We start from the raw sequence: 13,870 nt of genomic DNA on the forward strand, positions 1-13,870 counted from the left end.
GTCCCAGGCTGGGTTACTCAGGAGGCAAGGAGTATTTTTCTCACTGTGAAACAGCTCACGACTTTTTCTTCACCAAAATGTTGATGGACAAAAGGGATCTTTGGGCAACGGAGGCTCAACACCCCACAAAGTGACTTGCTAGAACCAAGAGAGGAAGTCAGAAAAATCCCCAGGCAAGGAGAAACCCAGAGACCAGAAAGTTCATTGCTTCAAACGTCAGTTTCCAAAGGAGATGAAGTAACATTTTTCTTGACATAAAGCCACCAGAGAAAGCAGAATAACATCAAGAGGCAGAACAAGGAGAGCTGCCTTCTCTGTTAAGGGCGCACAAGGGTGTGGTGGGAAAAGAGACAGAGAAGAAAAGTGTTTGGCCCTCTTCATTTCTGGACCGTGGGGAGATTGATTTAACCACCGTCTCCTGGTTGGTGCTGAGAGTTGCCCCCATGCTGGATCACAGAAATAGGATGGATAGCTCCCAGAAGGAAAGGGTAAGGTCTTGTCTTTGTTTTCTCATTCTGGGAACTCCAGGGTAGAACTGAGTTTTGCCCTTTTTAAGGCCACTCGCCAAAAATTAATGTATTGCGGCATTCTTTAAATGGAGGGGGTTACAGTGCAAAGCCTTAACCAAATGCATCTAGGTTTGTTGCACGTAGTGCAACAGTCTAGGGTTAGACGCAGCAAAGAGGCAAGGGAGATTTTTGAGTCATTACAGGTAGTCCTGTAATTTACAACCACAATTGAGACCAGAATTTCCATCGCCAAGTAAGATGATTGTTAAGTGAATTGCATTTGATTTCATGACCTTTTGCCACGATTAGTAAGTGAATTCCTGTGGTCATTCAATGTATCATGTGGCTGTTAAGTGAATCCAGCTTCTTCCGTTGATGTTGCTGGTCAGAAGCAGGCTGGGAAGGTCGCAAATGGCGATCACATGACCGTGGGATGCTGCACCTGTCGTAAATACATGCCGGTTATCAAATATCTGAATTTTGGGCATCTGACCGTCGGGATGCTGTGACAGTCATAAGTGGGAGGATCAGTCATAGGTTACTTTTTTTCTATGCTGTTGTAACTTTGAACTGTCGCTAAATGAATGGATGTAAGAGGACTACTTGTACCCCACTTGATTGCATCTAATACTATGAGCAAACCTTCATTGTGGATAGCAAAAGAGGCAGGTCAGTGGGATAGGAGAAAAATTCCATCCATTTCATTTGAAAGAATAGGGAAACTTTATTCTCTAAATTCAGCTGGATAACTTTATCGGTAGCCAATTATATAACAGCGAATTAGAGATATCTTTTCAAAGTAAGGTACAGGCTACAGAGCTGTCTTTCCAAGTTTATTGAACTATTGATTGTTCTGAAGTTGAAATGAGCACCCCAAGAGCCCAAGGATTTTGCTAGCCTTGAAAATCCCCATTCCTTGATTTAAGAAGTGAGATTCTCCTTCAAGGCATTTTGCTGTTTTCCCCATATTTTTTACTGAGCTCCCAAAAAGGACTGCTTCCATTTTGACACATCCTTCTAGTTGTCTTGCAATACAATCAGTTTATAAGTGAGGCTGAAATATAGCGACATTTCTAATATCAATCAAGCCTGAAGGTGAACTTATGTTCAAGCAACAACCAATTATTCTTGTTCTCAAAAGATCCAGGGAAACCATCTAGGGATACTGCTGAAAAGTTGAATTGGAGGTAACTAAATTTCTTAGCCTCCATACATTGTAACCATACATAGAAGTAGTAGCACCATATGAAGATGTACTTATATATAAGCCACAAGGAAATGAATTGCCTAGTCCAGGAATAAGATTTCAGGAAACCAGAATTAGAAGCACACCAAGTTTCAGACCTTGCAGATATTTTGCACTTTTCTCAATGTAATTTTAATGCCAGAGTTTTAATATTTGTTGTATTTTGATTTGATATAGACAGGTTCCTTGAATCTGCATGAAATGGGTAAGCTAATTAAGCAGTCAGAAATCATAGCAGGAGCTGCTGGGTTTTTGCATAGATGTGTTCCTTACTCTCCCATAAGATCCATTGTGTCAGAACGGATTTAGTCTAAATGTCCACAGGATTTTTAAGGAATTTTGCTAGTGTGCAGTACACTTCCTTGATCTAGTAATAACTTATGATGTGGTTGCAGTAACACAGGAAGGATGGTGTAGCTTTTCACTTAGGTCAGCAAAATATATAATGTTAACTCAGAGCAATTTGCTCTTAAATTAGGTTACTGTGATATGACAAACGGTTTTAAAAAATACTTTTGCTTTTTATCTAAAGGCTAAACATTTAAAGAATGGGTTCTGGAATTGGGTATGTCTAACTTAATGAAAAGAAGGACCAGGAGTGACATGATAGCAGTGTTCTAGTATTTGAGGGGCTGCCACAAAGAAGAGGGGGGTCGACCTATTTTCCACCTGAAGGCAGGACAAGAAACAATGGATGGCAACTAATCAAGGAGAGGTCCAACTTAGAACTAACGAGGAATTTCCTGACAGAACAATTAATCACTGGATTGGCTTGCCTCCAGAAGTTGTGGGTGCTTCAGCACTGGGGGTTTTCAAGAAGAGACTGGACAACCATTTGTCTGAAATGATATAGGGTTTCCTGCAGGGGTGAAATGTAAAATTTGTTACTACCGGTTCTGTGGGCGTGGCTTGGTGGGTGGGTGGGGGTAATGTGACTGGGTGGGCGTGGCCAACTCTTTTTTTTAACTTTTCAAAGCATTTTTTCTAATGCTTTGAAAAGCCTCTGCCGATCTAGCAACTCAGCTGGGATCGTAAGAGAGGCATTTTAAAAAATATCTCACTGCCGATCAGGCCACTCAGCTGGGATCATCAGAGACTTTTCAAAGCATTTTTTTTACCACCTCTTCGGCCAAGAGGTTGCAGAAAAAAATGCTTTGAAAAGCCTCTGACGATCCCAGCTGAGCCGTGCGATCATCAGAGGCTTTTTTTTTACTTTTAAAAGCATTTTTTCTTTGGAAGAGGTTGTAGAAAAAATGCTTTTAAAAGTTTTTTAAAAAGCCTCTGATGATCGTGCGGCTTAGCTGGGATCGTCGTGTGGGGGGGGGGCGCAGGGATTTATGCTACCGGTTCTCTGAACCACCTGCCGCCATCACTACCGGATTGGGTGATCCGGTCCGAACCGGGAGCATTTCACCCCTGGTTTCCTGCCTAAGCAGAGGGTCGATTAGAAGACGTCCAAGGTCCCTCCAAGTCTGCTATTCTGTTATTCTGTTATCTTTAGAAGAGAGATAAATGGGATAAATTTATCCCATTTATCATGGGATAAATGTTCTGGCATTGCAGAAATAACTGACAAGCACCTTAAAAGAAGTATCCCACCTTCTCTCTGGCAAGATAGAAAAGCCTTTCCTTTAATGAGGTGTCCTGCTACCACTTACAGAAACCGTCTTTCTAATGTGGTTGCATCACAAGCTTCCTCATAGATTTTTGTTGCTCAGACTTGCCATGATTCAACTGGCAGCAATTTTATAGCAGGTTTTGCCAAAACAGGGACGCTGTAACTATCACTTTACCTTCTCAGTCAGCAAAATCCAACGTAGCTGAAGGACATCGCATTAGGAAAAGTTATTTTAGAGGAGATGACTCATGAGACTTTGCTACCCTTCTTGCAGAGGTTGGAAACCTTCTGCATGGGGAGCATCTGCTTAATTCCATATTATAATCTTTTTCCAAATACAGAGTTTTTGGCACAGCCAGTGCATGTTCTGGAATCATCTGGTTTCCCTGCTTTTTCATGGAATTACTTTGGTGACAAAACAGATATGGATATGAGATCTATCCTCTGGGGAGAAGTAATTTGTTGGTACAAATTTATGATAATATGAACAATTACTGTACTGCACATCATAAATTACTAAGGCTACCACTTTAAGAACACATATTTGGGGATAAGGCTGGCAGAGCACAACAGAACTTATTTTTGAGTGGATGTATGTAGGCCTGCATCATAAGTTTTTATGAACTGGATGACCACCTTATAAACATTGTATAACAAATCCTTCTCCTTTAAAAATAAGATACAGATTGGGTATGGAGTATACTGGCATAATTAGAGAGTGCTAAATTTTAATTTGCATGTAACATGCAAGAGGATTATTGTTGACAATGAAGAAGGGATTAAGTTGTGGAGTGATGGTAGGTTTGTTCCATATAATGCACATCAGCAGAGGGTGCTGCTCTACTATCCCACACCTCCAATTTCCCTTTTGTAAGGGACCAACAACCTAATCAAGGAACTACCAAGAAGAAAACAACACTCCCATCACTACTGACAGGCAAGTTACTTGTATATAAACAGAGAGCAAACCCCACTCTATTCTAGCACTGATGATGTTACCGAGTTGGGTAATGAAATGTCCGCAAGCAAACAACCAAACTCAGAAAGCACTAAGGACCCTGCAGTTCAACCCTGAGCTACAAATATTCTTTTCTATTAATTTACCTTTTCTACAATATTTCTTCATTAAGCAGAGAGGTTTTCCTTGGGGTAAAAGACACTCCTAAAATTTACCATCCAAATAAATACTAGGAATCTATTTGCCTTTGGCTACTTCCAGTAAAAACATCTGTACGGTCTAAGTTTTCTGAGGTGTGGTACCAGGAGCTCAGCCATTTCAACGTATTTCAATTTTTTCCTTGAATGGATGAATGTAGTTTCAGGGAAGTGGACTGACAAAGATACTTCAAACCAGGTGAAAACCAGGTGAATCCAGCCAAACACTTTGTTGTGGGAGCACACGGGACATTCACAAAGCAATGGGAGATTGGACATTTTCTAGGATGAGGGAAAGGAAGGGAGAAATAACAATGGGTCAAATGGCACTAGTTCTCAGCAAGGAGGGCATCCAGTGAAAATATTGATTTTGTAAAAAAAAATCAACTTTATTAAATTTCAAAGAGAGATAACACACAAAATGACAAAAAAGGAAAAACTGGGATAAAAGGGGTCAAAAAGGGAAAATATGTGACCAGAAAAAACATATATTATCTTCCCATTTTCTTCAGTTCAAATACAAATATATAATAAAATGATCTTTTAATGAAGAAATTTCTGAATGAAAACAAAACACAAAAGTATCTTATAAGAATATACAAATTAGACAATCAAAATGACATCAGAATTATGTAGTAACAAAATAACCTGTAAATTTAAACATAAACATACAAAATATATAATATATGTCTAATAATAATAAAATATACTATGTTTCTACAATAATCTGGACTTTATCAAAGTCTTGGGGATATCAAAAGTGGTTCATCATTTCCTACGTTTAGCCTAGGCAGGGACTCTCTTCATTAAACACAAGTTACACGTTTCTATCCAAGCCATTCCAGGCTATGATCATCTGAGTAGCTCTACAGCAGTCTAATGGCCTGAGCATCACACAGAATCTGGTTGAACCATCATATCAATTTCCCACAATGGCTTGGACTTAGGTTAAATTGGGGCATTGTGGGAAATTGAAATTCCCACTAGACCCAAAACACTCGGATGAGATTGAATGTTCCTTTTACCGTCCACTGCTATGTGTTGTTGTTATTGAACAGGCCTTTCAAATCCATTAATAAAGCAGGAGGAAAATCACAAACACAGTGTGGAAACTACATGTGTGTGTGAGAGAGAGAGAGAGTGGAGGGTGGGGACTGTAGTCTATTACCTTCCCATTCCCCACAGTATCTAATTTTGTAAATCACAAAGTCTTCTGTGATTTCTCATGCTATTTCCTCTTATCGATATTGTCTAAGCAAATACAGCTTACCAAGTGCAAGATTTCCAGTCAGGAAAATTAGATTTCATGTTTTACATTCTGATGAGTCTTCCTGCTTCAGCTCATTCCATCAGGATATTTCTGAGCAAACAAAACAAACCAAGACACAAGTTCAAAACGACTGGCTTGTATTCCACAGGTGAGTGCCAGACTCACTGAAAAAACATATACCGTTCATGCCACTGAGGTAATGCAGGATTTGTAGTTCACAGAGTTCTCAAATATGCATCTCCGACCTTCATATTGTTAGTCCAACACTTTCTGGGTACTGACATCAGCTGTTGCACTCTTGCTAAACTAATAGTTAAGTGGAACAGACCAGGTCTTTGGTCATTACATGATCTTCTAAATATTAACTCTATGGCAGGAATAACCATTCAACAGAGGAAGAGAAATCTGTCAAAAAAAAAAACCTTTTTGGATCCCATACAAGAAAAAGGAAATTCTAAGTTTGTATATAGTTTGTTCCATTGCCATAATACAGATGATTGCTTTCTTCCACGACCTTTCCCAAGTTAATTTTAATGTGAATTTGGGCCAGGTTTGTGCATGGAGAGAGAAAATAAACCAGAAAATACTTTTTGTACAAATCAGCAACTGGAAAACAAGATTGTTCATTGAAAAGGATTACAAAGAAAGAAGGAAGCTACATTCATATGACCCATGAATGTGCCTCAAGAAAGAAATCGTGATTTATAAATATCAGAAGCTGAGGGAAGGGGAGATATTATAAGAAGCTCAAGTGACTATCTGACAACAGCCACAGCATATGGAAGATTGTGATTAGAACGTAAGAGGATGAAATGAATGTAGAAATGAAATGGAAGATAAATGGAGATGTTATAAGTGAAATGAAGCGAAAGGGGAAATATGTAAAGGTCAGAATGAAAGTGGGTTGTTTTTTTGGAGCAGTTGATGCAGAGAAGTGAATTGACAAGTTCAGTTGGGAATGAAAGGGTTAAAATGATTGTTAGAAAGTTTGAACTCATATCACCTAGATGACTGGAATTCATAGGAGATTGATAGCTGCATAGTATGCTTTAGTGAATGGTGATAAGAAAAGAACTAGAGATGAGTTTCAGGAAAACTGCAAGGTTCCGAATGAATGAAATTCAGAAGCAAATGTTCCTGAAACTCATCTCTAGTTCTTTTCTTATCACCATTCACTAAAGCATACTATGCAGCTATCAATCTCCTATGAATTCCAGTCATCTAGGTGATATGAGTTCAAACTTTCTAACAATCATTTTAACCCTTTCATTCCCAACTGAACTTGTCAATTCACTTCTCTGCATCAACTGCTCCAAAAAAACAACCCACTTTCATTCTGACCTTTACATATTAGATCACATAAATGGAGAAACAGGAAAGAGACAAAAGAATAAAGAATAAGTACTTCTGCCATCTGCAGACTTGAGAATGAAGGAAGGAATGACAATTGTTTGGTGGCGAGTTATTTAGAAGAAAGTCTGTTCATTTTGAATCATAATTTAAGTATTTGTAAATCTCCTGAAGTTGTCATAGCAACTGTTCTGCAGAGAAATCTAACTAGATGTTCTTTCGCTTTTATTCTTATTCTCCATTTGAAAATGTTCATTTCCAATAACAACTTTATTCTTGCTTAAACTCTGAGCAAACACAATCTCCTTTTGGCTCACCTCGCAAGGTTGATTGCAGGCAATCATTATGTTTACACTTGTTAATAGAACCAGGGCCCCGGTGCCCTAGGAAAAAGACATTTGGATTTCCGGGCTTAATATTAATACTAACTTAATTATCTGAAGATATGCATAGACACACCAAACCTTAAATTCAGATTATTAAAATATAGTGTTCATGTACTGTAGCATGCTATGGCCACAATTACTTTTTTGTGGCGTAATGAAGGGATGTCAAACCTTGGCAACTTTTAAGACCTGTAAACTTTTAACTCCCAGAATTCCCCAGCCAGCATAGGGAAGTTAAAGTTGCCAAGGTTGGACACCCCTGGTTTAACATATGAGTCTGGTTGCATTAACAACGAAGGAGATGACATGAAACCTGGTTACTTGAACTACCACCTGCCTTCCCATAACATTTGTCCGGCAGTTTTGATCCTGCAGGGCTGGCACCCTCAGATTCCTTCATTTATAACATGTCATCTCTCAATGACATTGACCCTTGAAGTACACCTTCTCACTGGCAAGGTTCCTCCTGACAACTCTTTCCCTTCCCTTCCCTTCCCTTCCCTTCCCTTCCCTTCCCTTCCCTTCCCTTCCTTTCCCCTCCCTTCTCTTCCCTTCTTCTTGTTAGCCTCTACTCTGAATTTGTTTAGAAGAGCTATGAAGACCTGCTCCTTCACCCAGGTTTTTAGTGAGGGAAAGTGAGAACTCTCCTTTATCATGCTTGCCATCTTTTTTTCTTTATTTTTAAAAAAGTTTTATTATAATTTTTTTGATTATTATGAGCCACCCCATGTCTGTTCCTCAAGAAGAAGCAAATGGGAGAAAGGCTCAGTTGATGAATGAATCCATCCATCCTATTACTTTGCATGTACTGTACTCTATTTGTGTGACCTAAGTTGACCTAAGTTCCTGACATACAGTAAATTTCCTTTCCAATAGCAAGTATTGATTAAATAAATAGATAAATTAATGAACAGGATGGTAACACTGGATGAGCCTGAGTTCCAATTCAGAGTGATGTCCTTGTTCCCTTTTTGGCATTTCCTTGACTATTTACCAGAAGAAACCGGTCACAGAGAGAATGATGATGAAAGAGCAGCTGGTGATCTGCAAATAACTGGAATTAAACTAATCCAAGTGAAAATCCATTAACACATAAAGTGTCACAGTTGGTTGATTTCTCTCCAACCCAGCTACAGCTACGCAACCTGTAGAGAGAGGGAGAGAGAGGATTGCCCATTGCAACGTTCTGCCATGGTCCAGGAAAAGGTTGGCTCATTAGCTTGAAAAAATATGTGCAAGCCACACGTGAGCACTCAAAGAATGTGTTTGTCTCAGGAAGCAACTGTTACACATTGTGGGAAGTTTATAAGGGATTTACAGAAAATGCCAAATTACTGTGTGTTCCACATCTGCAGAAATACAAATAAAATCAAAATGAACGTAAGTGTTTGAGAATAATTACAAGACAAATTAGGCCTGGCCTAATTTTTCTCCCCTTTTTAAAATTTTAAATTGAAATTTTAATTGGTTTTAAATTTATTGGGATTTTAATTGTCGTGGGCCAATATTATTTAATTTGGTTTTAAATTGTTTTAACTTTTGTATTTCTGTATTTTATCTTGTGCCTGTTTATCACCGCCTCAGGGCGGTGGCCCTGAGTCCTTCGGGAGTAGGGTGGTATACAAATTTAATAAAACTAAAACTAAACTAAAACTAAATATCTTTACAAACCATGTAGAACTAGACCTTCAACAGAGATGTTACATATTTCACGATATATGAAATACAGGAAAGAAATCATCTAGAATTAATAGACACACTGACTCTCTTTTTAAGCAATGTATTTGCATTTACAAAACAATTTGCCCAATTCTTTCATCGTGGCATCTGCAATTTCTCTTTGTCTGAAATTTGTAAATGTAGCAGATTTCCTGGCATGTTCTGCTCTGAGTAATATATAAAAAGGAACAATGACAGGAGGTGTACGTGAAGGCTCTAGATGCGAAAAGAAATCAGTGGTGTGATAATTTTAGGGAGAAGACAAACAGGCACTAAAAAGAAATGATAGTGTTGTGCAAGTCTTTGCAATTCTCTTTCTCACGTGAGACTCTCTCAGCAAACCTATCACTGCTTAATTCCATAGCTACTGATTCAGTCCTGTCTTGTCTTGTATTGTCTTTTACATCCTCCCGTTAAAGAAGGACGTGTTCCATTAGAGGTTGTAAATAAAGGAAAATATTGCGCAGCTACAATCTCAAATAATCAATTGTGAGATACTTGCTTTTCAGCAGCACTCAAGGAAGATTGCATTAGCAAGAGGCCAAGAGAGCAAGCAGAGAAAAGAAAAAGCATATCAGCAAGACATTTTTTCCCCTGTTTGCTTAATCCTCCCTGCTACTGCCTTTCTTCATGACTCCTGCCTCATCGGGGCTGCTGGAAAAGGAATTAACCACTGCCAAATGAATGTTATCGAGGGAGTATCTCAGGCAAGTATCTTGAAGGAATGAATTTCATCAGGACAAGAAAGTGCTAAGAACAACAGAGTGCCTAACCATGAATACAGGTAGTCCTGCACTTAAGACCACAATTGAGCCCAAAATTTAGGTTGTTAAGTGAGACATTTGTTACGTGAACTTTGCCCCAATTTATAACCGTTCTTGCTAATCGTTGCAGTTGTTAAGTTAGTAACACAGTCATTCAGTGCATCTAGCTTCCCCATTGACTTTGCTTGTCAGAAGTTCACAGAAGCTCACAAAACAGGACCGGGGGCACTGCAACCACCATAAATATGAACCAGTTGCCAAACATCCGAATTTTGATCATATGGGGATGCCACAAAAGTCATGGGTGAAAAATGGTCATAAGTCACTTTTTTCAGTGCAAATGGTCACTAACGAACAGTTGTAAATCGAGAAGTACCTGTACATGATACTTGGGTATCATCATGTTGTGATTCTTAATTATTTAAACTGACATATGGGAGGAGATGCTACACTTGATCTTAGCCCAAAGGCCGAGAAGCTTACCTGGCAGGGGAGACACCATGATCATGTCGGAGGAGGAGATTTGAAACAAACAAAATGTGCAGCAGTATTTTGAAAAGAAGCAGACAGGTGTGAAGAGAATTGTTCTAAGGTACATCGGGAAGAACTTTGGTAATTCTGGGACAACGACACCTTTCATACAGAAAAGGTTAACTTGAAAAGATTTGGCGCAATGTATGGGTAGACGGTGTGCATGTAGTTCTCCCTCCTTCCCTTTTCCCCTCCTCAGCAACCCTGTGAGGTAGGTTGGGTTGAAAGAGATTGACGCTTAAGTCACTCAGTGAGCTCCCATGACTGAAGACATGTAATTTATTTTACACTGCAATGCAATATAAATGAGAATGTATTGATTTGTTGTAAACTGCTCAGAGTCCCTTAGGTGAGACGTGCAAATATAGAAATTTAATAAAATAAATTGCTAATAGATAAAACTGCAAGACTAGGATTGATTAATTGGTTGATTATGTACCATCCAGTCTTTTTCAGCTCCTGGCAAACACATAAGATACAGGTAGTCCTCAATTTACAACAGTTCATTTAGTAACTGTTTGAAGTTACAACGACAGTGACCATTTTTCACACTTACATTGCAGCATCCCTGTGGTTACATGATCAAAATTCAGAGGATTGGCAGCTGATTCATACTGCATTTACGAGGGTTGCAGTGTCCCTGGGTCATGTGATCCCCTTTTGTGATCTGATAAGCAAAGTCAATGGGAAACCAGATTCACTTAACAACCGTGTGACTAACTTAACACCTGCAGTGATTCACTTAACAACTCTGGCAAGAAAGGTCACAAAACTCACTTAGCAAAAATGTCTCACTTAGCAACAGAAATTTTGGACTCAATTGTGGTTGTAAGTCGAGAACTACCTATAGTCTTTTCCTTGATGAACTGTCCCTAACCTGGTCTTCATGCAACTATATTTACAAACAAGCAATATATTCTGCATTTCTAAACCCTACAATAATATTCAGATTTCATTGACAAAGGAAATGCAGTTAAATTTCAATTGATTCATTTTTTTCTGCCTTCAAACAGTTGTTTGCTTTTCCAAGTCTAAAATCAACTCTTGCTTAATGCCAGTGGCTAAGATCTTATAAGGAACTAAACTGTGCCTGGGTTAGAAATCACAATGCAGGGTGAGGTTTGAGGGGAGATTCTAACATATAGGTTAAGGTGACTTTCAATGTTGGAGGTCTCCTTTGGTCTCCTGTTTTCTCTCTTATCTATTTGAACAGTGCATGTAATTTAGAATTACTCTTTTTCATCAGGTAAATATTTTAGTGCAACATCCAGGTCTCTAGTCAACCATTAACTCCAAGACCTAGTTTCCAAACATCCAAACAATAAATCAGCTTCTAGCTTGAACCTTTCAGACAGTAATTCATAACTGTGGTTAGGTTTTTGTGGTTAGAAAGTTACCTTTACATAGACAACTAGCACACTAGCACAGGAATAACAGAGTTGGAAGGGACCTTGGAGGTCTTCTAGTCCAACCCCCTGCTCAGGCAGGAAACCTTATACCATTTCAGATAAATGGTTGTCCAATCTTCTTCAAAACTTCCAGTGTTGGAGCATTCACAACTTCTGGAGGCAAGTCATTCCACTGATTAATTGTTCTTACTGTCAGGAAATTCTTCCTTAGTTCTTGACTGACATCTTTTTTCCCCTAATTATGGGTCTATTTTATGATCAGCATTCCCACTATTACTGAAGTTCGAAAGATGAGTTTGGTTGTTCAAAAAGCACTACTCACGTTCCCCAAATGTCAGCTCTAATTGGCACTTAGACAGGAGATCTCATGCGACAATGGGAAGTTGAAAAAAACACCTTGGCAGGAGGCATTGGATATCTCCTAAAGATATGAATTTCCTTGGTCCTTGGCTATGGAAATAGGCCTAGGATATGTTAAGGTCTGGCTGTTCCCATACAAATTGAGCCATACTGGAAATAATTTTCAAGAGTCCTGTCCTAGGTCCTTCCTGTTGTAGAGGGAGAGAGGTAACCGTTGAAGCATGCAAATATCCCTTTCCTGCTAACTCATTCTGCTTCTTCTCTGTTGACATTGAGACAACAGATAAAAACGATGTTTTCCATCTAGTTTTGGGAACCTTGAGGTTGAGATAACATTTCATAATGATCTGATTCAGTCTAGGTTGTTTCTAGATAATGTATCTTTTTTCCTACTATTTTTTTTCAATTGCTAAAGAAGTACATAAAATTGGGAGAACATCAAAGTCTATCCAATCCCAACTCTTACAAATGCCCCATAATGTTAAATAGAAATCTTATCTAACACATGATATGACTTTTTTCCTCTATCTCCATGTATAACAAAAAAAAGTCCTCTATTTTTTATGCAATAGTTTTGGTTTATTCATGGGTTTGATATGTATGTGGATTTTTAAATATGTTCATTGCCTGGATTTTTTTTTTTAAGCTATGCATTTTTTTAAGATATGCAGCCTCAGTCATGGGGCTGATGTGTACAATCTTCATACTTCCAATAAATAAACTGAAGTATAAATAAAGGAAACTAGACATATTTATGCTATAGACTTTATAGAAAATGAATAGAACTTAATGTTCAAACTTCATAGTTTTGCGTAAAAAGAATTAAACCTTGACAAGTCACACTGTAAAGGGTAAAGAAATTAGACATAGATGAATACAAGTAGATACGAAAACTATCTATCTATCTATCTATCTATCTATCTATCTATCTATCTATCTATCTATCTATCTATCTATTTATAAAATTTATAGGCCGCCCATCTTACCTCAAGGTAACCCTGGGCGACATACAATCATAAATATAAACATAAAGATTTTGGAATGTTTGTGGAAAAATGTTTGTTAGCAGAATGGTGATATCAAGGACTCATGGTAGCACAGTGGTTAGATTGCAGTATTGCAGGCAAACACCGTTGACAGTATGGAGTTCGATCCTGACGAGCTCAAAGTTGACTCAGCCTTCCATCCTTCCGAGGTTGGTAAAATGAGGACCCAGATTGCTGGATCTGTAAACCACCCAGAGAATGTTGTAAAGCACTATAAAGTGGCATATAAGTCTAAGTGCTATTGCTATCTCAATGGCTGAACAATTGCTTTAGACGGGAAAAGTTCATGCCTGGCCACAATCTTCTTTATTCCTATATTGATTTATTTAAAGAGCCATAAACGTACCAATTCCTTGATTGTTTGAATGGGTTTCTACCTTGTGCTGAGTCATGGCTTGTTTCAACATTGTTGGAGGGGTTCACCCATAATGCTGAGGTATAAAAGCATGATTAACAATCCATGTTGCCCAGAACCACCTAGAAGCTGAAGCCCTTCAAAATCCCTAG

The 13,870-nt window shown here is 38.5% G+C and overlaps 1 long non-coding RNA gene and 1 pseudogene across 1 annotated transcript; both read right to left on the minus strand.

Moving 5' to 3' along the window:
* Positions 1 to 868: 868 nt before the first annotated feature.
* LOC132712379 (uncharacterized) lies at positions 869 to 6,063 on the minus strand. The gene is made up of 3 exons (XR_009623049.1): positions 5,979 to 6,063; positions 5,799 to 5,888; positions 869 to 951 (listed from the first exon to the last, which is right to left on the minus strand). It is a non-coding gene; the product is annotated as an uncharacterized LOC132712379 (long non-coding RNA).
* Positions 6,064 to 10,351: 4,288 nt separating this feature from the next.
* LOC117677075 (U2 spliceosomal RNA) lies at positions 10,352 to 10,499 on the minus strand (annotated as a pseudogene).
* Positions 10,500 to 13,870: the final 3,371 nt, after the last annotated feature.

This window comes from Pantherophis guttatus, chromosome 9 (genome assembly GCF_059756535.1).
Source record: "Pantherophis guttatus breed Tessera chromosome 9, ASM5975653v1, whole genome shotgun sequence".
Taxonomy (NCBI): domain Eukaryota; kingdom Metazoa; phylum Chordata; class Lepidosauria; order Squamata; family Colubridae; genus Pantherophis; species Pantherophis guttatus.